The 19,097-nt window shown below is 46.7% G+C and overlaps 20 non-coding genes and 1 pseudogene across 20 annotated transcripts; all 21 read left to right on the top strand.

The window, feature by feature from the left end:
* Positions 1-1,073: 1,073 nt before the first annotated feature.
* LOC121196312 lies at positions 1,074-1,237 on the top strand. Its single transcript, XR_005895780.1, has one exon. It is a non-coding gene; the product is annotated as a U1 spliceosomal RNA (small nuclear RNA).
* Positions 1,238-1,814: 577 nt separating this feature from the next.
* On the top strand, positions 1,815-2,005 carry LOC121196525. The gene has a single exon (XR_005895976.1). It is a non-coding gene; the product is annotated as a U2 spliceosomal RNA (small nuclear RNA).
* A 394-nt stretch (positions 2,006-2,399) lies between these two features.
* Positions 2,400-2,514, top strand: LOC121196740. Its single transcript, XR_005896170.1, has one exon. It is a non-coding gene; the product is annotated as a U5 spliceosomal RNA (small nuclear RNA).
* Positions 2,515-3,680: 1,166 nt separating this feature from the next.
* On the top strand, positions 3,681-3,844 carry LOC121196313. The gene has a single exon (XR_005895781.1). It is a non-coding gene; the product is annotated as a U1 spliceosomal RNA (small nuclear RNA).
* A 577-nt stretch (positions 3,845-4,421) lies between these two features.
* On the top strand, positions 4,422-4,612 carry LOC121196670. The gene has a single exon (XR_005896113.1). It is a non-coding gene; the product is annotated as a U2 spliceosomal RNA (small nuclear RNA).
* A 395-nt stretch (positions 4,613-5,007) lies between these two features.
* Positions 5,008-5,122, top strand: LOC121196741. The gene has a single exon (XR_005896171.1). It is a non-coding gene; the product is annotated as a U5 spliceosomal RNA (small nuclear RNA).
* Positions 5,123-6,287: 1,165 nt separating this feature from the next.
* Positions 6,288-6,451, top strand: LOC121196314. The gene has a single exon (XR_005895782.1). It is a non-coding gene; the product is annotated as a U1 spliceosomal RNA (small nuclear RNA).
* Positions 6,452-7,028: 577 nt separating this feature from the next.
* On the top strand, positions 7,029-7,219 carry LOC121196526. The gene has a single exon (XR_005895977.1). It is a non-coding gene; the product is annotated as a U2 spliceosomal RNA (small nuclear RNA).
* A 395-nt stretch (positions 7,220-7,614) lies between these two features.
* LOC121196743 lies at positions 7,615-7,729 on the top strand. The gene has a single exon (XR_005896172.1). It is a non-coding gene; the product is annotated as a U5 spliceosomal RNA (small nuclear RNA).
* A 1,164-nt stretch (positions 7,730-8,893) lies between these two features.
* Positions 8,894-9,057, top strand: LOC121196227. The gene has a single exon (XR_005895700.1). It is a non-coding gene; the product is annotated as a U1 spliceosomal RNA (small nuclear RNA).
* A 577-nt stretch (positions 9,058-9,634) lies between these two features.
* On the top strand, positions 9,635-9,825 carry LOC121196528. Its single transcript, XR_005895979.1, has one exon. It is a non-coding gene; the product is annotated as a U2 spliceosomal RNA (small nuclear RNA).
* A 395-nt stretch (positions 9,826-10,220) lies between these two features.
* On the top strand, positions 10,221-10,335 carry LOC121196744. Its single transcript, XR_005896173.1, has one exon. It is a non-coding gene; the product is annotated as a U5 spliceosomal RNA (small nuclear RNA).
* A 1,165-nt stretch (positions 10,336-11,500) lies between these two features.
* LOC121196269 lies at positions 11,501-11,664 on the top strand. The gene has a single exon (XR_005895739.1). It is a non-coding gene; the product is annotated as a U1 spliceosomal RNA (small nuclear RNA).
* A 577-nt stretch (positions 11,665-12,241) lies between these two features.
* LOC121196666 lies at positions 12,242-12,432 on the top strand. Its single transcript, XR_005896109.1, has one exon. It is a non-coding gene; the product is annotated as a U2 spliceosomal RNA (small nuclear RNA).
* Positions 12,433-12,827: 395 nt separating this feature from the next.
* On the top strand, positions 12,828-12,942 carry LOC121196745. Its single transcript, XR_005896174.1, has one exon. It is a non-coding gene; the product is annotated as a U5 spliceosomal RNA (small nuclear RNA).
* A 1,165-nt stretch (positions 12,943-14,107) lies between these two features.
* LOC121196281 lies at positions 14,108-14,271 on the top strand. Its single transcript, XR_005895750.1, has one exon. It is a non-coding gene; the product is annotated as a U1 spliceosomal RNA (small nuclear RNA).
* Positions 14,272-14,848: 577 nt separating this feature from the next.
* Positions 14,849-15,039, top strand: LOC121196529. Its single transcript, XR_005895980.1, has one exon. It is a non-coding gene; the product is annotated as a U2 spliceosomal RNA (small nuclear RNA).
* Positions 15,040-15,429: 390 nt separating this feature from the next.
* LOC121196746 lies at positions 15,430-15,544 on the top strand. The gene has a single exon (XR_005896175.1). It is a non-coding gene; the product is annotated as a U5 spliceosomal RNA (small nuclear RNA).
* Positions 15,545-16,698: 1,154 nt separating this feature from the next.
* Positions 16,699-16,836, top strand: LOC121196452 (annotated as a pseudogene).
* Positions 16,837-17,413: 577 nt separating this feature from the next.
* LOC121196531 lies at positions 17,414-17,604 on the top strand. Its single transcript, XR_005895981.1, has one exon. It is a non-coding gene; the product is annotated as a U2 spliceosomal RNA (small nuclear RNA).
* A 394-nt stretch (positions 17,605-17,998) lies between these two features.
* On the top strand, positions 17,999-18,113 carry LOC121196747. Its single transcript, XR_005896176.1, has one exon. It is a non-coding gene; the product is annotated as a U5 spliceosomal RNA (small nuclear RNA).
* The last annotated feature ends 984 nt before the right edge of the window (positions 18,114-19,097 follow it).

Genomic DNA, 19,097 nt, shown 5'->3' on the forward strand with positions numbered 1-19,097 from the left:
GTGTGCTAGATGTTGTCATTTCGCTGGTATACTTTATTTTTAGGCTTTGGTGGGGATGCTGGCGTCTTTGAGACAAGAAAAGTGTACATGATGACAGTAAAAAAAGAAATAACGCTACTGAATGAACTTATTTCTTCAATATGACAGATGATGCTTGAAAAATATACAGTTGTAAGAAGCAAAGGAAACAAGAGAAGCTTTTACAAAAACAAGGTTCATGCAGCATTTTCACTTTGCACTCATCAAACACACGTTCACAGATGACTACATGAATACATGACTTTATGTGTGTACAGGTCTAGTGTTTTTTTTTTTTTTTTTGTATTCTTTGACAGAGGCACTGCTACTGACATAGGTCTGAGATGCTAAGAGAGAGAGAGGTTAGGGCGAGGGAAAGCATTATGCCAGAGAGTGTCCTCACAAAGATATAAGTACCGGTATGTGTGAGCGTGTGTTTGTCCTTTGATGCCTTTGATGTATCAAGATTCTACAGTCTGATGTCAGAGGCTGCAGTAAGTGGACACACAGCCAGAGACAAGTTCAGAAGTCAAACAGGAGCAGAAACAGTTGGACTGGACAGGACTTGCTTATGATTTAGGAAGAAAGAAGCCCTCAGATATTTCTGCACAATTATTGACAAGGAAGGGAGGAGCTACTGCTGTTACAAGGACAAGAGGAAACCACAGGAAAGTCCAGATCAGCTCCAAGGTTTTCGCTGAGTCAATACATGTTAGTAGTTCATGTCAGTGTTTAGTTCATTTAGTCAAATGTTTTGAAAAGTGTCCCACGTGGGCCTTTGCTTTCTTTCCCAAGAGACAGCTTGACTAGTGGCATTTCACACAGTGTTCCTTTGTTTTTGGCAGAGCAGTGCATGATGGGTAGATCCAACAAAGCGCGTTTGCCGCACGCCGCAGCCTATTTGCAGCAGTGTTTGTGTCTTTTCAGCCATAAATGTAACAGACAAAGGGGAGCTGATGCTCAAGGCGCTGAAATGTGGGATTATGCATTGTAGGCACCGTCAGCCAGAGCGCTGTGCCTGGTGACCACCACCCGCTCTCTTCCAGCTGCAGCTCATACTTACCTGGCAGGGGAGATACCATGATCAACAAGGTGGTTCACCCAGGGCGAGGCTCAGTCATTGCACTCCGGCTGTGCTGACCCCTGCGAATTCCCCAAATGTGGGAATCTCGACTGCATAATTTCTGGTAGTGGGGGACTGCGTTCGCGCTCTCCCCTGTTGCGTGCGTGTAGAAGAAAACACAATGTGTCAGGAATGCCCATGCGCTAACCTGTTGAAGACTCTCCGTTTTGTGAAGTGGCTTTGTTGATTTGGAGTTACATGTCAGCTTTTGCAGTCTGTCCACAAAGCGGCAGTGTTGCTCTGCAGAAGCTCTCTGGCGTGCGCTACAGAGTGGCGTGTTTAGTCATGACAATTCCCCGTGTTCCCATTGGAATTGGGGAAGTGGGCGTGGCCTTTCCATGACAAAATGAAGTGTGAGCTCTCCTGTCCGACTTTGCTGCTTGTTTGTGGAAGAAATGTGTGCTAGATGTTGTTCTAGTATGCTTTATTTCTAGGCTTTGGTGTGGAACAGCAATGAGTTGAAGCTATTTTTGGTCGGCTTTGCCGTATGGCTGAGCCTTTTGAGTTGGTGAAAGGTCAAACATCTTTGTATAGCGGCAGGGAAAAGTACACGGCAGACAGATGGGCGGAGTTGCTAAGTGGCGGCAATTGATAAGCTGGCTTACAAACGGGACACCGCGACAAGTGACGGTTGTACCAAGAGCTTGATTTGGACGTCAAACGCTTGGGCCTCATCGCTTCTCGGCCTTTTGGCTAAGATCAAGTGTAGTATCTGTTCTTATCAGTTTAATATCTGATATGTCCCCTATATGGGGATAACGTATTAAACCCATTTTTAGGAGAGGGAGCTGAAAAGGGAGCTTGCTCCGCTCACTCCACGCATCGACCTGGCATTGCAGTGCCGCCGGGAACGGTGCACCTTTCTCTTCCTTTGTAGAAAATCAAGCTCTGACACGCATGTTTAGTTAGGAGTCAAACTTTTACAGTGGCTGAAGGAAAATGCGGCTAAGTTTTTATCAAGTGAATTGTGCACAACCAGTCAGTTGATTTACTGATATCGCCCAGGGAACCCCGCTCAACAACACAGTGCACTTCAGCTACGATGATTGGTCGCGGACTCCCTGAAGACGCCTGATCGTTTCCCAGACTTTGTAGTGTCCATGTAAAAGCCAGGCCTGGATTTTTCAGGCTGAAGGTGGTGGGGGGGCAATGGAGGGGAGGCTGGGATTTAGCACGCGGCAAGCCAAGGGAGGCGCACCGCGACGGTGGTAGCTGGGACGACTAGGGTCCTCAGCTGCTCTCTGAGACAGGCCTGTTCTGACTCTTGTTTCTCTTCATAACGCACAAGTCTTTCGCCTTTTACTAAAGACTTCCGTGGAGAGGAACACCAATGAGTTGAAGTTATTTTTGGCTGGCTCGGCCTTATGGCTGAGCCTTTTGAGTTGGTGAAAAGTCAAACATCTTTATAGAGCGCCACAAGTGGGAGCTCCCCTGTCCGACTTTGCTCTTTCTTTGCGGAAGAAATGTGTGCTAGATGTTGTCATTTCGCTGGTATACTTTATTTTTAGGCTTTGGTGGGGATGCTGGCGTCTTTGAGACAAGAAAAGTGTACATGATGACAGTAAAAAAAGAAATAACGCTACTGAATGAACTTATTTCTTCAATATGACAGATGATGCTTGAAAAATATACAGTTGTAAGAAGCAAAGGAAACAAGAGAAGCTTTTACAAAAACAAGGTTCATGCAGCATTTTCACTTTGCACTCATCAAACACACATTCACAGATGACTACATGAATACATGACTTTATGTGTGTACAGGTCTAGTGTTTTTTTTTTTTTTTTTTGTATTCTTTGACAGAGGCACTGCTACTGACATAGGTCTGAGATGCTAAGAGAGAGAGAGGTTAGGGCGAGGGAAAGCATTATGCCAGAGAGTGTCCTCACAAAGATATAAGTACCGGTATGTGTGAGCGTGTGTTTGTCCTTTGATGCCTTTGATGTATCAAGATTCTACAGTCTGATGTCAGAGGCTGCAGTAAGTGGACACACAGCCAGAGACAAGTTCAGAAGTCAAACAGGAGCAGAAACAGTTGGACAGGACAGGACTTGCTTATGATTTAGGAAGAAAGAAGCCCTCAGATATTTCTGCACAATTATTGACAAGGAAGGGAGGAGCTACTGCTGTTACAAGGACAAGAGGAAACCACAGGAAAGTCCAGATCAGCTCCAAGGTTTTCGCTGAGTCAATACATGTTAGTAGTTCATGTCAGTGTTTAGTTCATTTAGTCAAATGTTTTGAAAAGTGTCCCACGTGGGCCTTTGCTTTCTTTCCCAAGAGACAGCTTGACTAGTGGCATTTCACACAGTGTTCCTTTGTTTTTGGCAGAGCAGTGCATGATGGGTAGATCCAACAAAGCGCGTTTGCCGCACGCCGCAGCCTATTTGCAGCAGTGTTTGTGTCTTTTCAGCCATAAATGTAACAGACAAAGGGGAGCTGATGCTCAAGGCGCTGAAATGTGGGATTATGCATTGTAGGCACCGTCAGCCAGAGCGCTGTGCCTGGTGACCACCACCCGCTCTCTTCCAGCTGCAGCTCATACTTACCTGGCAGGGGAGATACCATGATCAACAAGGTGGTTCACCCAGGGCGAGGCTCAGTCATTGCACTCCGGCTGTGCTGACCCCTGCGAATTCCCCAAATGTGGGAATCTCGACTGCATAATTTCTGGTAGTGGGGGACTGCGTTCGCGCTCTCCCCTGTTGCGTGCGTGTAGAAGAAAACACAATGTGTCAGGAATGCCCATGCGCTAACCTGTTGAAGACTCTCCGTTTTGTGAAGTGGCTTTGTTGATTTGGAGTTACATGTCAGCTTTTGCAGTCTGTCCACAAAGCGGCAGTGTTGCTCTGCAGAAGCTCTCTGGCGTGCGCTACAGAGTGGCGTGTTTAGTCATGACAATTCCCCGTGTTCCCATTGGAATTGGGGAAGTGGGCGTGGCCTTTCCATGACAAAATGAAGTGTGAGCTCTCCTGTCCGACTTTGCTGCTTGTTTGTGGAAGAAATGTGTGCTAGATGTTGTTCTAGTATGCTTTATTTCTAGGCTTTGGTGTGGAACAGCAATGAGTTGAAGCTATTTTTGGCCGGCTTTGCCGTATGGCTGAGCCTTTTGAGTTGGTGAAAGGTCAAACATCTTTGTATAGCGGCAGGGAAAAGTACACGGCAGACAGATGGGCGGAGTTGCTAAGTGGCGGCAATTGATAAGCTGGCTTACAAACGGGACACCGCGACAAGTGACGGTTGTACCAAGAGCTTGATTTGGACGTCAAACGCTTGGGCCTCATCGCTTCTCGGCCTTTTGGCTAAGATCAAGTGTAGTATCTGTTCTTATCAGTTTAATATCTGATATGTCCCCTATATGGGGATAACGTATTAAACCCATTTTTAGGAGAGGGAGCTGAAAAGGGAGTTTGCTCCGCTCACTCCACGCATCGACCTGGCATTGCAGTGCCGCCGGGAACGGTGCACCTTTCTCTTCCTTTGTAGAAAATCAAGCTCTGACACGCATGTTTAGTTAGGAGTCAAACTTTTACAGTGGCTGAAGGAAAATGCGGCTAAGTTTTTATCAAGTGAATTGTGCACAACCAGTCAGTTGATTTACTGATATCACCCAGGGAACCCCGCTCAACAACACAGTGCACTTCAGCTACGATGATTGGTCGCGGACTCCCTGAAGACGCCTGATCGTTTCCCAGACTTTGTAGTGTCCATGTAAAAGCCAGGCCTGGATTTTTCAGGCTGGAGATGCTGGGGGGGGCAATGGAGGGGAGGCTGGGATTTAGCACGCGGCAAGCCAAGGGAGGCGCACCGCGACGGTGGTAGCTGGGACGACTAGGGTCCTCAGCTGCTCTCTGAGACAGGCCTGTTCTGACTCTTGTTTCTCTTCATAACGCACAAGTCTTTCGCCTTTTACTAAAGACTTCCGTGGAGAGGAACACCAATGAGTTGAAGTTATTTTTGGCTGGCTCGGCCTTATGGCTGAGCCTTTTGAGTTGGTGAAAAATCAAACATCTTTATAGAGCGCCACAAGTGGGAGCTCCCCTGTCCGACTTTGCTCTTTCTTTGCGGAAGAAATGTGTGCTAGATGTTGTCATTTCGCTGGTATACTTTATTTTTAGGCTTTGGTGGGGATGCTGGCGTCTTTGAGACAAGAAAAGTGTACATGATGACAGTAAAAAAAGAAATAACGCTACTGAATGAACTTATTTCTTCAATATGACAGATGATGCTTGAAAAATATACAGTTGTAAGAAGCAAAGGAAACAAGAGAAGCTTTTACAAAAACAAGGTTCATGCAGCATTTTCACTTTGCACTCATCAAACACACATTCACAGATGACTACATGAATACATGACTTTATGTGTGTACAGGTCTAGTGTTTTTTTTTTTTTTTTTGTATTCTTTGACAGAGGCACTGCTACTGACATAGGTCTGAGATGCTAAGAGAGAGAGAGGTTAGGGCGAGGGAAAGCATTATGCCAGAGAGTGTCCTCACAAAGATATAAGTACCGGTATGTGTGAGCGTGTGTTTGTCCTTTGATGCCTTTGATGTATCAAGATTCTACAGTCTGATGTCAGAGGCTGCAGTAAGTGGACACACAGCCAGAGACAAGTTCAGAAGTCAAACAGGAGCAGAAACAGTTGGACTGGACAGGACTTGCTTATGATTTAGGAAGAAAGAAGCCCTCAGATATTTCTGCACAATTATTGACAAGGAAGGGAGGAGCTACTGCTGTTACAAGGACAAGAGGAAACCACAGGAAAGTCCAGATCAGCTCCAAGGTTTTCGCTGAGTCAATACATGTTAGTAGTTCATGTCAGTGTTTAGTTCATTTAGTCAAATGTTTTGAAAAGTGTCCCACGTGGGCCTTTGCTTTCTTTCCCAAGAGACAGCTTGACTAGTGGCATTTCACACAGTGTTCCTTTGTTTTTGGCAGAGCAGTGCATGATGGGTAGATCCAACAAAGCGCGTTTGCCGCACGCCGCAGCCTATTTGCAGCAGTGTTTGTGTCTTTTCAGCCATAAATGTAACAGACAAAGGGGAGCTGATGCTCAAGGCGCTGAAATGTGGGATTATGCATTGTAGGCACCGTCAGCCAGAGCGCTGTGCCTGGTGACCACCACCCGCTCTCTTCCAGCTGCAGCTCATACTTACCTGGCAGGGGAGATACCATGATCAACAAGGTGGTTCACCCAGGGCGAGGCTCAGTCATTGCACTCCGGCTGTGCTGACCCCTGCGAATTCCCCAAATGTGGGAATCTCGACTGCATAATTTCTGGTAGTGGGGGACTGCGTTCGCGCTCTCCCCTGTTGCGTGCGTGTAGAAGAAAACACAATGTGTCAGGAATGCCCATGCGCTAACCTGTTGAAGACTCTCCGTTTTGTGAAGTGGCTTTGTTGATTTGGAGTTACATGTCAGCTTTTGCAGTCTGTCCACAAAGCGGCAGTGTTGCTCTGCAGAAGCTCTCTGGCGTGCGCTACAGAGTGGCGTGTTTAGTCATGACAATTCCCCGTGTTCCCATTGGAATTGGGGAAGTGGGCGTGGCCTTTCCATGACAAAATGAAGTGTGAGCTCTCCTGTCCGACTTTGCTGCTTGTTTGTGGAAGAAATGTGTGCTAGATGTTGTTCTAGTATGCTTTATTTCTAGGCTTTGGTGTGGAACAGCAATGAGTTGAAGCTATTTTTGGCCGGCTTTGCCGTATGGCTGAGCCTTTTGAGTTGGTGAAAGGTCAAACATCTTTGTATAGCGGCAGGGAAAAGTACACGGCAGACAGATGGGCGGAGTTGCTAAGTGGCGGCAATTGATAAGCTGGCTTACAAACGGGACACCGCGACAAGTGACGGTTGTACCAAGAGCTTGATTTGGACGTCAAACGCTTGGGCCTCATCGCTTCTCGGCCTTTTGGCTAAGATCAAGTGTAGTATCTGTTCTTATCAGTTTAATATCTGATATGTCCCCTATATGGGGATAACGTATTAAACCCATTTTTAGGAGAGGGAGCTGAAAAGGGAGCTTGCTCCGCTCACTCCACGCATCGACCTGGCATTGCAGTGCCGCCGGGAACGGTGCACCTTTCTCTTCCTTTGTAGAAAATCAAGCTCTGACACGCATGTTTAGTTAGGAGTCAAACTTTTACAGTGGCTGAAGGAAAATGCGGCTAAGTTTTTATCAAGTGAATTGTGCACAACCAGTCAGTTGATTTACTGATATCACCCAGGGAACCCCGCTCAACAACACAGTGCACTTCAGCTACGATGATTGGTCGCGGACTCCCTGAAGACGCCTGATCGTTTCCCAGACTTTGTAGTGTCCATGTAAAAGCCAGGCCTGGATTTTTCAGGCTGGAGATGCTGGGGGGGGCAATGGAGGGGAGGCTGGGATTTAGCACGCGGCAAGCCAAGGGAGGCGCACCGCGACGGTGGTAGCTGGGACGACTAGGGTCCTCAGCTGCTCTCTGAGACAGGCCTGTTCTGACTCTTGTTTCTCTTCATAACGCACAAGTCTTTCGCCTTTTACTAAAGACTTCCGTGGAGAGGAACACCAATGAGTTGAAGTTATTTTTGGCTGGCTCGGCCTTATGGCTGAGCCTTTTGAGTTGGTGAAAAGTCAAACATCTTTATAGAGCGCCACAAGTGGGAGCTCCCCTGTCCGACTTTGCTCTTTCTTTGCGGAAGAAATGTGTGCTAGATGTTGTCATTTCGCTGGTATACTTTATTTTTAGGCTTTGGTGGGGATGCTGGCGTCTTTGAGACAAGAAAAGTGTACATGATGACAGTAAAAAAAGAAATAACGCTACTGAATGAACTTATTTCTTCAATATGACAGATGATGCTTGAAAAATATACAGTTGTAAGAAGCAAAGGAAACAAGAGAAGCTTTTACAAAAACAAGGTTCATGCAGCATTTTCACTTTGCACTCATCAAACACACATTCACAGATGACTACATGAATACATGACTTTATGTGTGTACAGGTCTAGTGTTTTTTTTTTTTTTTTGTATTCTTTGACAGAGGCACTGCTACTGACATAGGTCTGAGATGCTAAGAGAGAGAGAGGTTAGGGCGAGGGAAAGCATTATGCCAGAGAGTGTCCTCACAAAGATATAAGTACCGGTATGTGTGAGCGTGTGTTTGTCCTTTGATGCCTTTGATGTATCAAGATTCTACAGTCTGATGTCAGAGGCTGCAGTAAGTGGACACACAGCCAGAGACAAGTTCAGAAGTCAAACAGGAGCAGAAACAGTTGGACTGGACAGGACTTGCTTATGATTTAGGAAGAAAGAAGCCCTCAGATATTTCTGCACAATTATTGACAAGGAAGGGAGGAGCTACTGCTGTTACAAGGACAAGAGGAAACCACAGGAAAGTCCAGATCAGCTCCAAGGTTTTCGCTGAGTCAATACATGTTAGTAGTTCATGTCAGTGTTTAGTTCATTTAGTCAAATGTTTTGAAAAGTGTCCCACGTGGGCCTTTGCTTTCTTTCCCAAGAGACAGCTTGACTAGTGGCATTTCACACAGTGTTCCTTTGTTTTTGGCAGAGCAGTGCATGATGGGTAGATCCAACAAAGCGCGTTTGCCGCACGCCGCAGCCTATTTGCAGCAGTGTTTGTGTCTTTTCAGCCATAAATGTAACAGACAAAGGGGAGCTGATGCTCAAGGCGCTGAAATGTGGGATTATGCATTGTAGGCACCGTCAGCCAGAGCGCTGTGCCTGGTGACCACCACCCGCTCTCTTCCAGCTGCAGCTCATACTTACCTGGCAGGGGAGATACCATGATCAACAAGGTGGTTCTCCCAGGGCGAGGCTCAGTCATTGCACTCCGGCTGTGCTGACCCCTGCGAATTCCCCAAATGTGGGAATCTCGACTGCATAATTTCTGGTAGTGGGGGACTGCGTTCGCGCTCTCCCCTGTTGCGTGCGTGTAGAAGAAAACACAATGTGTCAGGAATGCCCATGCGCTAACCTGTTGAAGACTCTCCGTTTTGTGAAGTGGCTTTGTTGATTTGGAGTTACATGTCAGCTTTTGCAGTCTGTCCACAAAGCGGCAGTGTTGCTCTGCAGAAGCTCTCTGGCGTGCGCTACAGAGTGGCGTGTTTAGTCATGACAATTCCCCGTGTTCCCATTGGAATTGGGGAAGTGGGCGTGGCCTTTCCATGACAAAATGAAGTGTGAGCTCTCCTGTCCGACTGTGCTGCTTGTTTGTGGAAGAAATGTGTGCTAGATGTTGTTCTAGTATGCTTTATTTCTAGGCTTTGGTGTGGAACAGCAATGAGTTGAAGCTATTTTTGGCCGGCTTTGCCGTATGGCTGAGCCTTTTGAGTTGGTGAAAGGTCAAACATCTTTGTATAGCGGCAGGGAAAAGTACACGGCAGACAGATGGGCGGAGTTGCTAAGTGGCGGCAATTGATAAGCTGGCTTACAAACGGGACACCGCGACAAGTGACGGTTGTACCAAGAGCTTGATTTGGACGTCAAACGCTTGGGCCTCATCGCTTCTCGGCCTTTTGGCTAAGATCAAGTGTAGTATCTGTTCTTATCAGTTTAATATCTGATATGTCCCCTATATGGGGATAACGTATTAAACCCATTTTTAGGAGAGGGAGCTGAAAAGGGAGCTTGCTCCGCTCACTCCACGCATCGACCTGGCATTGCAGTGCCGCCGGGAACGGTGCACCTTTCTCTTCCTTTGTAGAAAATCAAGCTCTGACACGCATGTTTAGTTAGGAGTCAAACTTTTACAGTGGCTGAAGGAAAATGCGGCTAAGTTTTTATCAAGTGAATTGTGCACAACCAGTCAGTTGATTTACTGATATCACCCAGGGAACCCCGCTCAACAACACAGTGCACTTCAGCTACGATGATTGGTCGCGGACTCCCTGAAGACGCCTGATCGTTTCCCAGACTTTGTAGTGTCCATGTAAAAGCCAGGCCTGGATTTTTCAGGCTGGAGATGCTGGGGGGGGCAATGGAGGGGAGGCTGGGATTTAGCACGCGGCAAGCCAAGGGAGGCGCACCGCGACGGTGGTAGCTGGGACGACTAGGGTCCTCAGCTGCTCTCTGAGACAGGCCTGTTCTGACTCTTGTTTCTCTTCATAACGCACAAGTCTTTCGCCTTTTACTAAAGACTTCCGTGGAGAGGAACACCAATGAGTTGAAGTTATTTTTGGCTGGCTCGGCCTTATGGCTGAGCCTTTTGAGTTGGTGAAAAGTCAAACATCTTTATAGAGCGCCACAAGTGGGAGCTCCCCTGTCCGACTTTGCTCTTTCTTTGCGGAAGAAATGTGTGCTAGATGTTGTCATTTCGCTGGTATACTTTATTTTTAGGCTTTGGTGGGGATGCTGGCGTCTTTGAGACAAGAAAAGTGTACATGATGACAGTAAAAAAAGAAATAACGCTACTGAATGAACTTATTTCTTCAATATGACAGATGATGCTTGAAAAATATACAGTTGGAAGAAGCAAAGGAAACAAGAGAAGCTTTTACAAAAACAAGGTTCATGCAGCATTTTCACTTTGCACTCATCAAACACACATTCACAGATGACTACATGAATACATGACTTTATGTGTGTACAGGTCTAGTGTTTTTTTTTTTTTTTTTGTATTCTTTGACAGAGGCACTGCTACTGACATAGGTCTGAGATGCTAAGAGAGAGAGAGGTTAGGGCGAGGGAAAGCATTATGCCAGAGAGTGTCCTCACAAAGATATAAGTACCGGTATGTGTGAGCGTGTGTTTGTCCTTTGATGCCTTTGATGTATCAAGATTCTACAGTCTGATGTCAGAGGCTGCAGTAAGTGGACACACAGCCAGAGACAAGTTCAGAAGTCAAACAGGAGCAGAAACAGTTGGACTGGACAGGACTTGCTTATGATTTAGGAAGAAAGAAGCCCTCAGATATTTCTGCACAATTATTGACAAGGAAGGGAGGAGCTACTGCTGTTACAAGGACAAGAGGAAACCACAGGAAAGTCCAGATCAGCTCCAAGGTTTTCGCTGAGTCAATACATGTTAGTAGTTCATGTCAGTGTTTAGTTCATTTAGTCAAATGTTTTGAAAAGTGTCCCACGTGGGCCTTTGCTTTCTTTCCCAAGAGACAGCTTGACTAGTGGCATTTCACACAGTGTTCCTTTGTTTTTGGCAGAGCAGTGCATGATGGGTAGATCCAACAAAGCGCGTTTGCCGCACGCCGCAGCCTATTTGCAGCAGTGTTTGTGTCTTTTCAGCCATAAATGTAACAGACAAAGGGGAGCTGATGCTCAAGGCGCTGAAATGTGGGATTATGCATTGTAGGCACCGTCAGCCAGAGCGCTGTGCCTGGTGACCACCACCCGCTCTCTTCCAGCTGCAGCTCATACTTACCTGGCAGGGGAGATACCATGATCAACAAGGTGGTTCTCCCAGGGCGAGGCTCAGTCATTGCACTCCGGCTGTGCTGACCCCTGCGAATTCCCCAAATGTGGGAATCTCGACTGCATAATTTCTGGTAGTGGGGGACTGCGTTCGCGCTCTCCCCTGTTGCGTGCGTGTAGAAGAAAACACAATGTGTCAGGAATGCCCATGCGCTAACCTGTTGAAGACTCTCCGTTTTGTGAAGTGGCTTTGTTGATTTGGAGTTACATGTCAGCTTTTGCAGTCTGTCCACAAAGCGGCAGTGTTGCTCTGCAGAAGCTCTCTGGCGTGCGCTACAGAGTGGCGTGTTTAGTCATGACAATTCCCCGTGTTCCCATTGGAATTGGGGAAGTGGGCGTGGCCTTTCCATGACAAAATGAAGTGTGAGCTCTCCTGTCCGACTGTGCTGCTTGTTTGTGGAAGAAATGTGTGCTAGATGTTGTTCTAGTATGCTTTATTTCTAGGCTTTGGTGTGGAACAGCAATGAGTTGAAGCTATTTTTGGCCGGCTTTGCCGTATGGCTGAGCCTTTTGAGTTGGTGAAAGGTCAAACATCTTTGTATAGCGGCAGGGAAAAGTACACGGCAGACAGATGGGCGGAGTTGCTAAGTGGCGGCAATTGATAAGCTGGCTTACAAACGGGACACCGCGACAAGTGACGGTTGTACCAAGAGCTTGATTTGGACGTCAAACGCTTGGGCCTCATCGCTTCTCGGCCTTTTGGCTAAGATCAAGTGTAGTATCTGTTCTTATCAGTTTAATATCTGATGTGTCCCCTATATGGGGATAACGTATTAAACCCATTTTTAGGAGAGGGAGCTGAAAAGGGAGCTTGCTCCGCTCACTCCACGCATCGACCTGGCATTGCAGTGCCGCCGGGAACGGTGCACCTTTCTCTTCCTTTGTAGAAAATCAAGCTCTGACACGCATGTTTAGTTAGGAGTCAAACTTTTACAGTGGCTGAAGGAAAATGCGGCTAAGTTTTTATCAAGTGAATTGTGCACAACCAGTCAGTTGATTTACTGATATCACCCAGGGAACCCCGCTCAACAACACAGTGCACTTCAGCTACGATGATTGGTCGCGGACTCCCTGAAGACGCCTGATCGTTTCCCAGACTTTGTAGTGTCCATGTAAAAGCCAGGCCTGGATTTTTCAGGCTGGAGATGCTGGGGGGGGCAATGGAGGGGAGGCTGGGATTTAGCACGCGGCAAGCCAAGGGAGGCGCACCGCGACGGTGGTAGCTGGGACGACTAGGGTCCTCAGCTGCTCTCTGAGACAGGCCTGTTCTGACTCTTGTTTCTCTTCATAACGCACAAGTCTTTCGCCTTTTACTAAAGACTTCCGTGGAGAGGAACACCAATGAGTTGAAGTTATTTTTGGCTGGCTCGGCCTTATGGCTGAGCCTTTTGAGTTGGTGAAAAGTCAAACATCTTTATAGAGCGCCACAAGTGGGAGCTCCCCTGTCCGACTTTGCTCTTTCTTTGCGGAAGAAATGTGTGCTAGATGTTGTCATTTCGCTGGTATACTTTATTTTTAGGCTTTGGTGGGGATGCTGGCGTCTTTGAGACAAGAAAAGTGTACATGATGACAGTAAAAAAAGAAATAACGCTACTGAATGAACTTATTTCTTCAATATGACAGATGATGCTTGAAAAATATACAGTTGGAAGAAGCAAAGGAAACAAGAGAAGCTTTTACAAAAACAAGGTTCATGCAGCATTTTCACTTTGCACTCATCAAACACACATTCACAGATGACTACATGAATACATGACTTTATGTGTGTACAGGTCTAGTGTTTTTTTTTTTTTTTTTGTATTCTTTGACAGAGGCACTGCTACTGACATAGGTCTGAGATGCTAAGAGAGAGAGAGGTTAGGGCGAGGGAAAGCATTATGCCAGAGAGTGTCCTCACAAAGATATAAGTACCGGTATGTGTGAGCGTGTGTTTGTCCTTTGATGCCTTTGATGTATCAAGATTCTACAGTCTGATGTCAGAGGCTGCAGTAAGTGGACACACAGCCAGAGACAAGTTCAGAAGTCAAACAGGAGCAGAAACAGTTGGACTGGACAGGACTTGCTTATGATTTAGGAAGAAAGAAGCCCTCAGATATTTCTGCACAATTATTGACAAGGAAGGGAGGAGCTACTGCTGTTACAAGGACAAGAGGAAACCACAGGAAAGTCCAGATCAGCTCCAAGGTTTTCGCTGAGTCAATACATGTTAGTAGTTCATGTCAGTGTTTAGTTCATTTAGTCAAATGTTTTGAAAAGTGTCCCACGTGGGCCTTTGCTTTCTTTCCCAAGAGACAGCTTGACTAGTGGCATTTCACACAGTGTTCCTTTGTTTTTGGCAGAGCAGTGCATGATGGGTAGATCCAACAAAGCGCGTTTGCCGCACGCCGCAGCCTATTTGCAGCAGTGTTTGTGTCTTTTCAGCCATAAATGTAACAGACAAAGGGGAGCTGATGCTCAAGGCGCTGAAATGTGGGATTATGCATTGTAGGCACCGTCAGCCAGAGCGCTGTGCCTGGTGACCACCACCCGCTCTCTTCCAGCTGCAGCTCATACTTACCTGGCAGGGGAGATACCATGATCAACAAGGTGGTTCTCCCAGGGCGAGGCTCAGTCATTGCACTCCGGCTGTGCTGACCCCTGCGAATTCCCCAAATGTGGGAATCTCGACTGCATAATTTCTGGTAGTGGGGGACTGCGTTCGCGCTCTCCCCTGTTGCGTGCGTGTAGAAGAAAACACAATGTGTCAGGAATGCCCATGCGCTAACCTGTTGAAGACTCTCCGTTTTGTGAAGTGGCTTTGTTGATTTGGAGTTACATGTCAGCTTTTGCAGTCTGTCCACAAAGCGGCAGTGTTGCTCTGCAGAAGCTCTCTGGCGTGCGCTACAGAGTGGCGTGTTTAGTCATGACAATTCCCCGTGTTCCCATTGGAATTGGGGAAGTGGGCGTGGCCTTTCCATGACAAAATGAAGTGTGAGCTCTCCTGTCCGACTTTGCTGCTTGTTTGTGGAAGAAATGTGTGCTAGATGTTGTTCTAGTATGCTTTATTTCTAGGCTTTGGTGTGGAACAGCAATGAGTTGAAGCTATTTTTGGCCGGCTTTGCCGTATGGCTGAGCCTTTTGAGTTGGTGAAAGGTCAAACATCTTTGTATAGCGGCAGGGAAAAGTACACGGCAGACAGATGGGCGGAGTTGCTAAGTGGCGGCAATTGATAAGCTGGCTTACAAACGGGACACCGCGACAAGTGACGGTTGTACCAAGAGCTTGATTTGGACGTCAAACGCTTGGGCCTCATCGCTTCTCGGCCTTTTGGCTAAGATCAAGTGTAGTATCTGTTCTTATCAGTTTAATATCTGATATGTCCCCTATATGGGGATAACGTATTAAACCCATTTTTAGGAGAGGGAGCTGAAAAGGGAGCTTGCTCCGCTCACTCCACGCATCGACCTGGCATTGCAGTGCCGCCGGGAACGGTGCACCTTTCTCTTCCTTTGTAGAAAATCAAGCTCTGACACGCATGTTTAGTTAGGAGTCAAACTTTTACAGTGGCTGAAGGAAAATGCGGCTAAGTTTTTATCAAGTGAATTGTGCACAACCAGTCAGTTGATTTACTGATATCACCCAGGGAACCCCGCTCAACAACACAGTGCACTTCAGCTACGATGATTGGTCGCGGACTCCCTGAAGACGCCTGATCGTTTCCCAGACTTTGTAGTGTCCATGTAAAAGCCAGGCCTGGATTTTTCAGGCTGAAGGTGGTGGGGGGTGGAGGGGAGGCTGGGATTTAGCACTCGGCAAGTCAAGGGAGGTGCACCGCGACGGTGGTAGCTGGGACGACTAGGGTCCTCAGCTGCTCTCTGAGACAGGCCTGTTCTGACTCTTGTTTCTCTTCATAACGCACAAGTCTTTCGCCTTTTACTAAAGACTTCCGTGGAGAGGAACACCAATGAGTTGAAGTTATTTTTGGCTGGCTCGGCCTTATGGCTGAGCCTTTTGAGTTGGTGAAAAGTCAAACATCTTTATAGAGCGCCACAAGTGGGAGCTCCCCTGTCCGACTTTGCTCTTTCTTTGCGGAAGAAATGTGTGCTAGATGTTGTCATTTCGCTGGTATACTTTATTTTTAGGCTTTGGTGGGGATGCTGCCGTCTTTGAGACAAGAAAAGTGTACATGATGACAGTAAAAAAAGAAATAACGCTACTGAATGAACTTATTTCTTCAATATGACAGATGATGCTTGAAAAATATACAGTTGTAAGAAGCAAAGGAAAGAAGAGAAGCTTTTACAAAAACAAGGTTCATGCAGCATTTTCACTTTGCACTCATCAAACACACATTCACAGATGACTACATGAATACATGACTTTATGTGTGTACAGGTCTAGTGTTTTTTTTTTTGTATTCTTTGACAGAGGCACTGCTACTGACATAGGTCTGAGATGCTAAGAGAGAGAGAGGTTAGGGCGAGGGAAAGCATTATGCCAGAGAGTGTCCTCACAAAGATATAAGTACCGGTATGTGTGAGCGTGTGTTTGTCCTTTGATGCCTTTGATGTATCAAGATTCTACAGTCTGATGTCAGAGGCTGCAGTAAGTGGACACACAGCCAGAGACAAGTTCAGAAGTCAAACAGGAGCAGAAACAGTTGGACTGGACAGGACTTGCTTATGATTTAGGAAGAAAGAAGCCCTCAGATATTTCTGCACAATTATTGACAAGGAAGGGAGGAGCTACTGCTGTTACAAGGACAAGAGGAAACCACAGGAAAGTCCAGATCAGCTCCAAGGTTTTCGCTGAGTCAATACATGTTAGTAGTTCATGTCAGTGTTTAGTTCATTTAGTCAAATGTTTTGAAAAGTGTCCCACGTGGGCCTTTGCTTTCTTTCCCAAGAGACAGCTTGACTAGTGGCATTTCACACAGTGTTCCTTTGTTTTTGGCAGAGCAGTGCATGATGGGTAGATCCAACAAAGCGCGTTTGCCGCACGCCGCAGCCTATTTGCAGCAGTGTTTGTGTCTTTTCAGCCATAAATGTAACAGACAAAGGGGAGCTGATGCTCAAGGCGCTGAAATGTGGGATTATGCATTGTAGGCACCGTCAGCCAGAGCGCGGTGCCTGGTGACCACCACCCGCTCTCTTCCAGCTGCAGCTCAACAAGGTGGTTCACCCAGGGCGAGGCTCAGCCATTGCACTCCGGCTGTGCTGACCCCTGCGAATTCCCCAAATGTGGGAATCTCGACTGCATAATTTCTGGTAGTGGGGGACTGCGTTCGCGCTCTCCCCTGTTGCGTGCGTGTAGAAGAAAACACAGTGTGTCAGGAATGCCCATGCGCTAACCTGTTGAAGGCTCTCCATTTTGTGAAGTGGCTTTGTTGATTTGGAGTTACATGTCAGCTTTTGCAGTCTGTCCACAAAGCGGCAGTGTTGCTCTGCAGAAGCTCTCTGGCGTACGCTACAGAGTGGCGTGTTTAGTCATGACAATTCCCCGTGTTCCCATTGGAATTGGGGAAGTGGGCGTGGCCTTTCCATGACAAAATGAAGTGTGAGCTCTCCTGTCCGACTGTGCTGCTTGTTTGTGGAAGAAATGTGTGCTAGATGTTGTTCTAGTATGCTTTATTTCTAGGCTTTGGTGTGGAACAGCAATGAGTTGAAGCTATTTTTGGCCGGCTTTGCCGTATGGCTGAGCCTTTTGAGTTGGTGAAAGGTCAAACATCTTTGTATAGCGGCAGGGAAAAGTACAGGGCAGACAGATGGGCGGAGTTGCTAAGTGGCGGCAATTGATAAGCTGGCTTACAAACGGGACACCGCGACAAGTGACGGTTGTACCAAGAGCTTGATTTGGACGTCAAAAGCTTGAGCCTCATCGCTTCTCGGCCTTTTGGCTAAGATCAAGTGTAGTATCTGTTCTTATCAGTTTAATATCTGATATGTCCCCTATATGGGGATAACGTATTAAACCCATTTTTAGGAGAGGGAGCTGAAAAGGGAGCTTGCTCCGCTCACTCCACGCATCGACCTGGCATTGCAGTGCCGCCGGGAACGGTGCACCTTTCTCTTGCTTTGTAGAAAATCAAGCTCTGACACGCATGTTTAGTTAGGAGTCAAACTTTTACAGTGGCTGAAGGAAAATGCGGCTAAGTTTTTATCAAGTGAATTGTGCACAACCAGTCAGTTGATTTACTGATATCACCCAGGGAACCCCGCTCAACAACACAGTGCACTTCAGCTACGATGATTGGTCGCGGACTCCCTGAAGACGCCTGATCGTTTCCCAGACTTTGTAATGTCCATGTAAAAGCCAGGCCTGGATTTTTCAGGCTGGAGATGCTGGTGGGGCAATGGAAGGGAGGCTGGGATTTAGCACGCGGCAAGCCAAGGGAGGCGCACCGCGACGGTGGTAGCTGGGACGAGTAGGGTCCTCAGCTGCTCTCTGAGACAGGCCTGTTCTGACTCTTGTTTCTCTTCATAACGCACAAGTCTTTCGCCTTTTACTAAAGACTTCCGTGGAGAGGAACACCAATGAGTTGAAGTTATTTTTGGCTGGCTCGGCCTTATGGCTGAGCCTTTTGAGTTGGTGAAAAGTCAAACATCTTTATAGAGCGCCACAAGTGGAAGCTCCCCTGTCTGACTTTGCTCTTTCTTTGCGGAAGAAATGTGTGCTAGATGTTGTCATTTCGCTGGTATACTTTATTTTTAGGCTTTGGTGGGGATGCTGCCGTCTTTGAGACAAGAAAAGTGTACATGATGACAGTAAAAAAAGAAATAACGCTACTGAATGAACTTATTTCTTCAATATGACAGATGATGCTTGAAAAATATACAGTTGTAAGAAGCAAAGGAAACGAGAAGCTTTTACAAAAACAAGGTTCATGCAGCATTTTCACTTTGCACTCATCAAACACACATTCACAGATGACTACATGAATACATGACTTTATGTGTGTACAGGTCTAGTGTTTTTTTTTTTGTATTCTTTGACAGAGGCACGGCTACTGACATAGGTCTGAGATGCTAAGAGAGAGAGAGGTTAGGGCGAGGGAAAGCATTATGCCAGAGAGCGTCCTCACAAAGATATAAGTACCGGTATGTGTGAGCGTGTGTTTGTCCTTTGATGCCTTTGATGTATCAAGATTCTACAGTCTGATGTCAGAGGCTGCAGTAAGTGGACACACAGCCAGAGACAAGTTCAGAAGTCAAACAGAAGCAGAAACAGTTGGACTGGACAGGACTTGCTTATGATTTAGGAAGAAAGAAGCCCTCAGATATTTCTGCACAATTATTGACAAGGAAGGGAGGAGCTACTGCTGTTACAAGGACAAGAGGAAACCACAGGAAAGTCCAGATCAGCTCCAAGGTTTTCGCTGAGTCAATACATGTTAGTAGTTCATGTCAGTGTTTAGTTCATTTAGTCAAATGTTTTGAAAAGTGTCCCACGTGGGCCTTTGCTTTCTTTCCCAAGAGACAGCTTGGATTTTTTGGGTATTTGGTTGATTGTCGACTGTTGGACATGACACAAACCTAACATTTCCTTCAGCATATGAAATGT

This window comes from Toxotes jaculatrix, chromosome 16 (assembly GCF_017976425.1).
Source record: "Toxotes jaculatrix isolate fToxJac2 chromosome 16, fToxJac2.pri, whole genome shotgun sequence".
Lineage (NCBI taxonomy): Eukaryota > Metazoa > Chordata > Actinopteri > Toxotidae > Toxotes > Toxotes jaculatrix.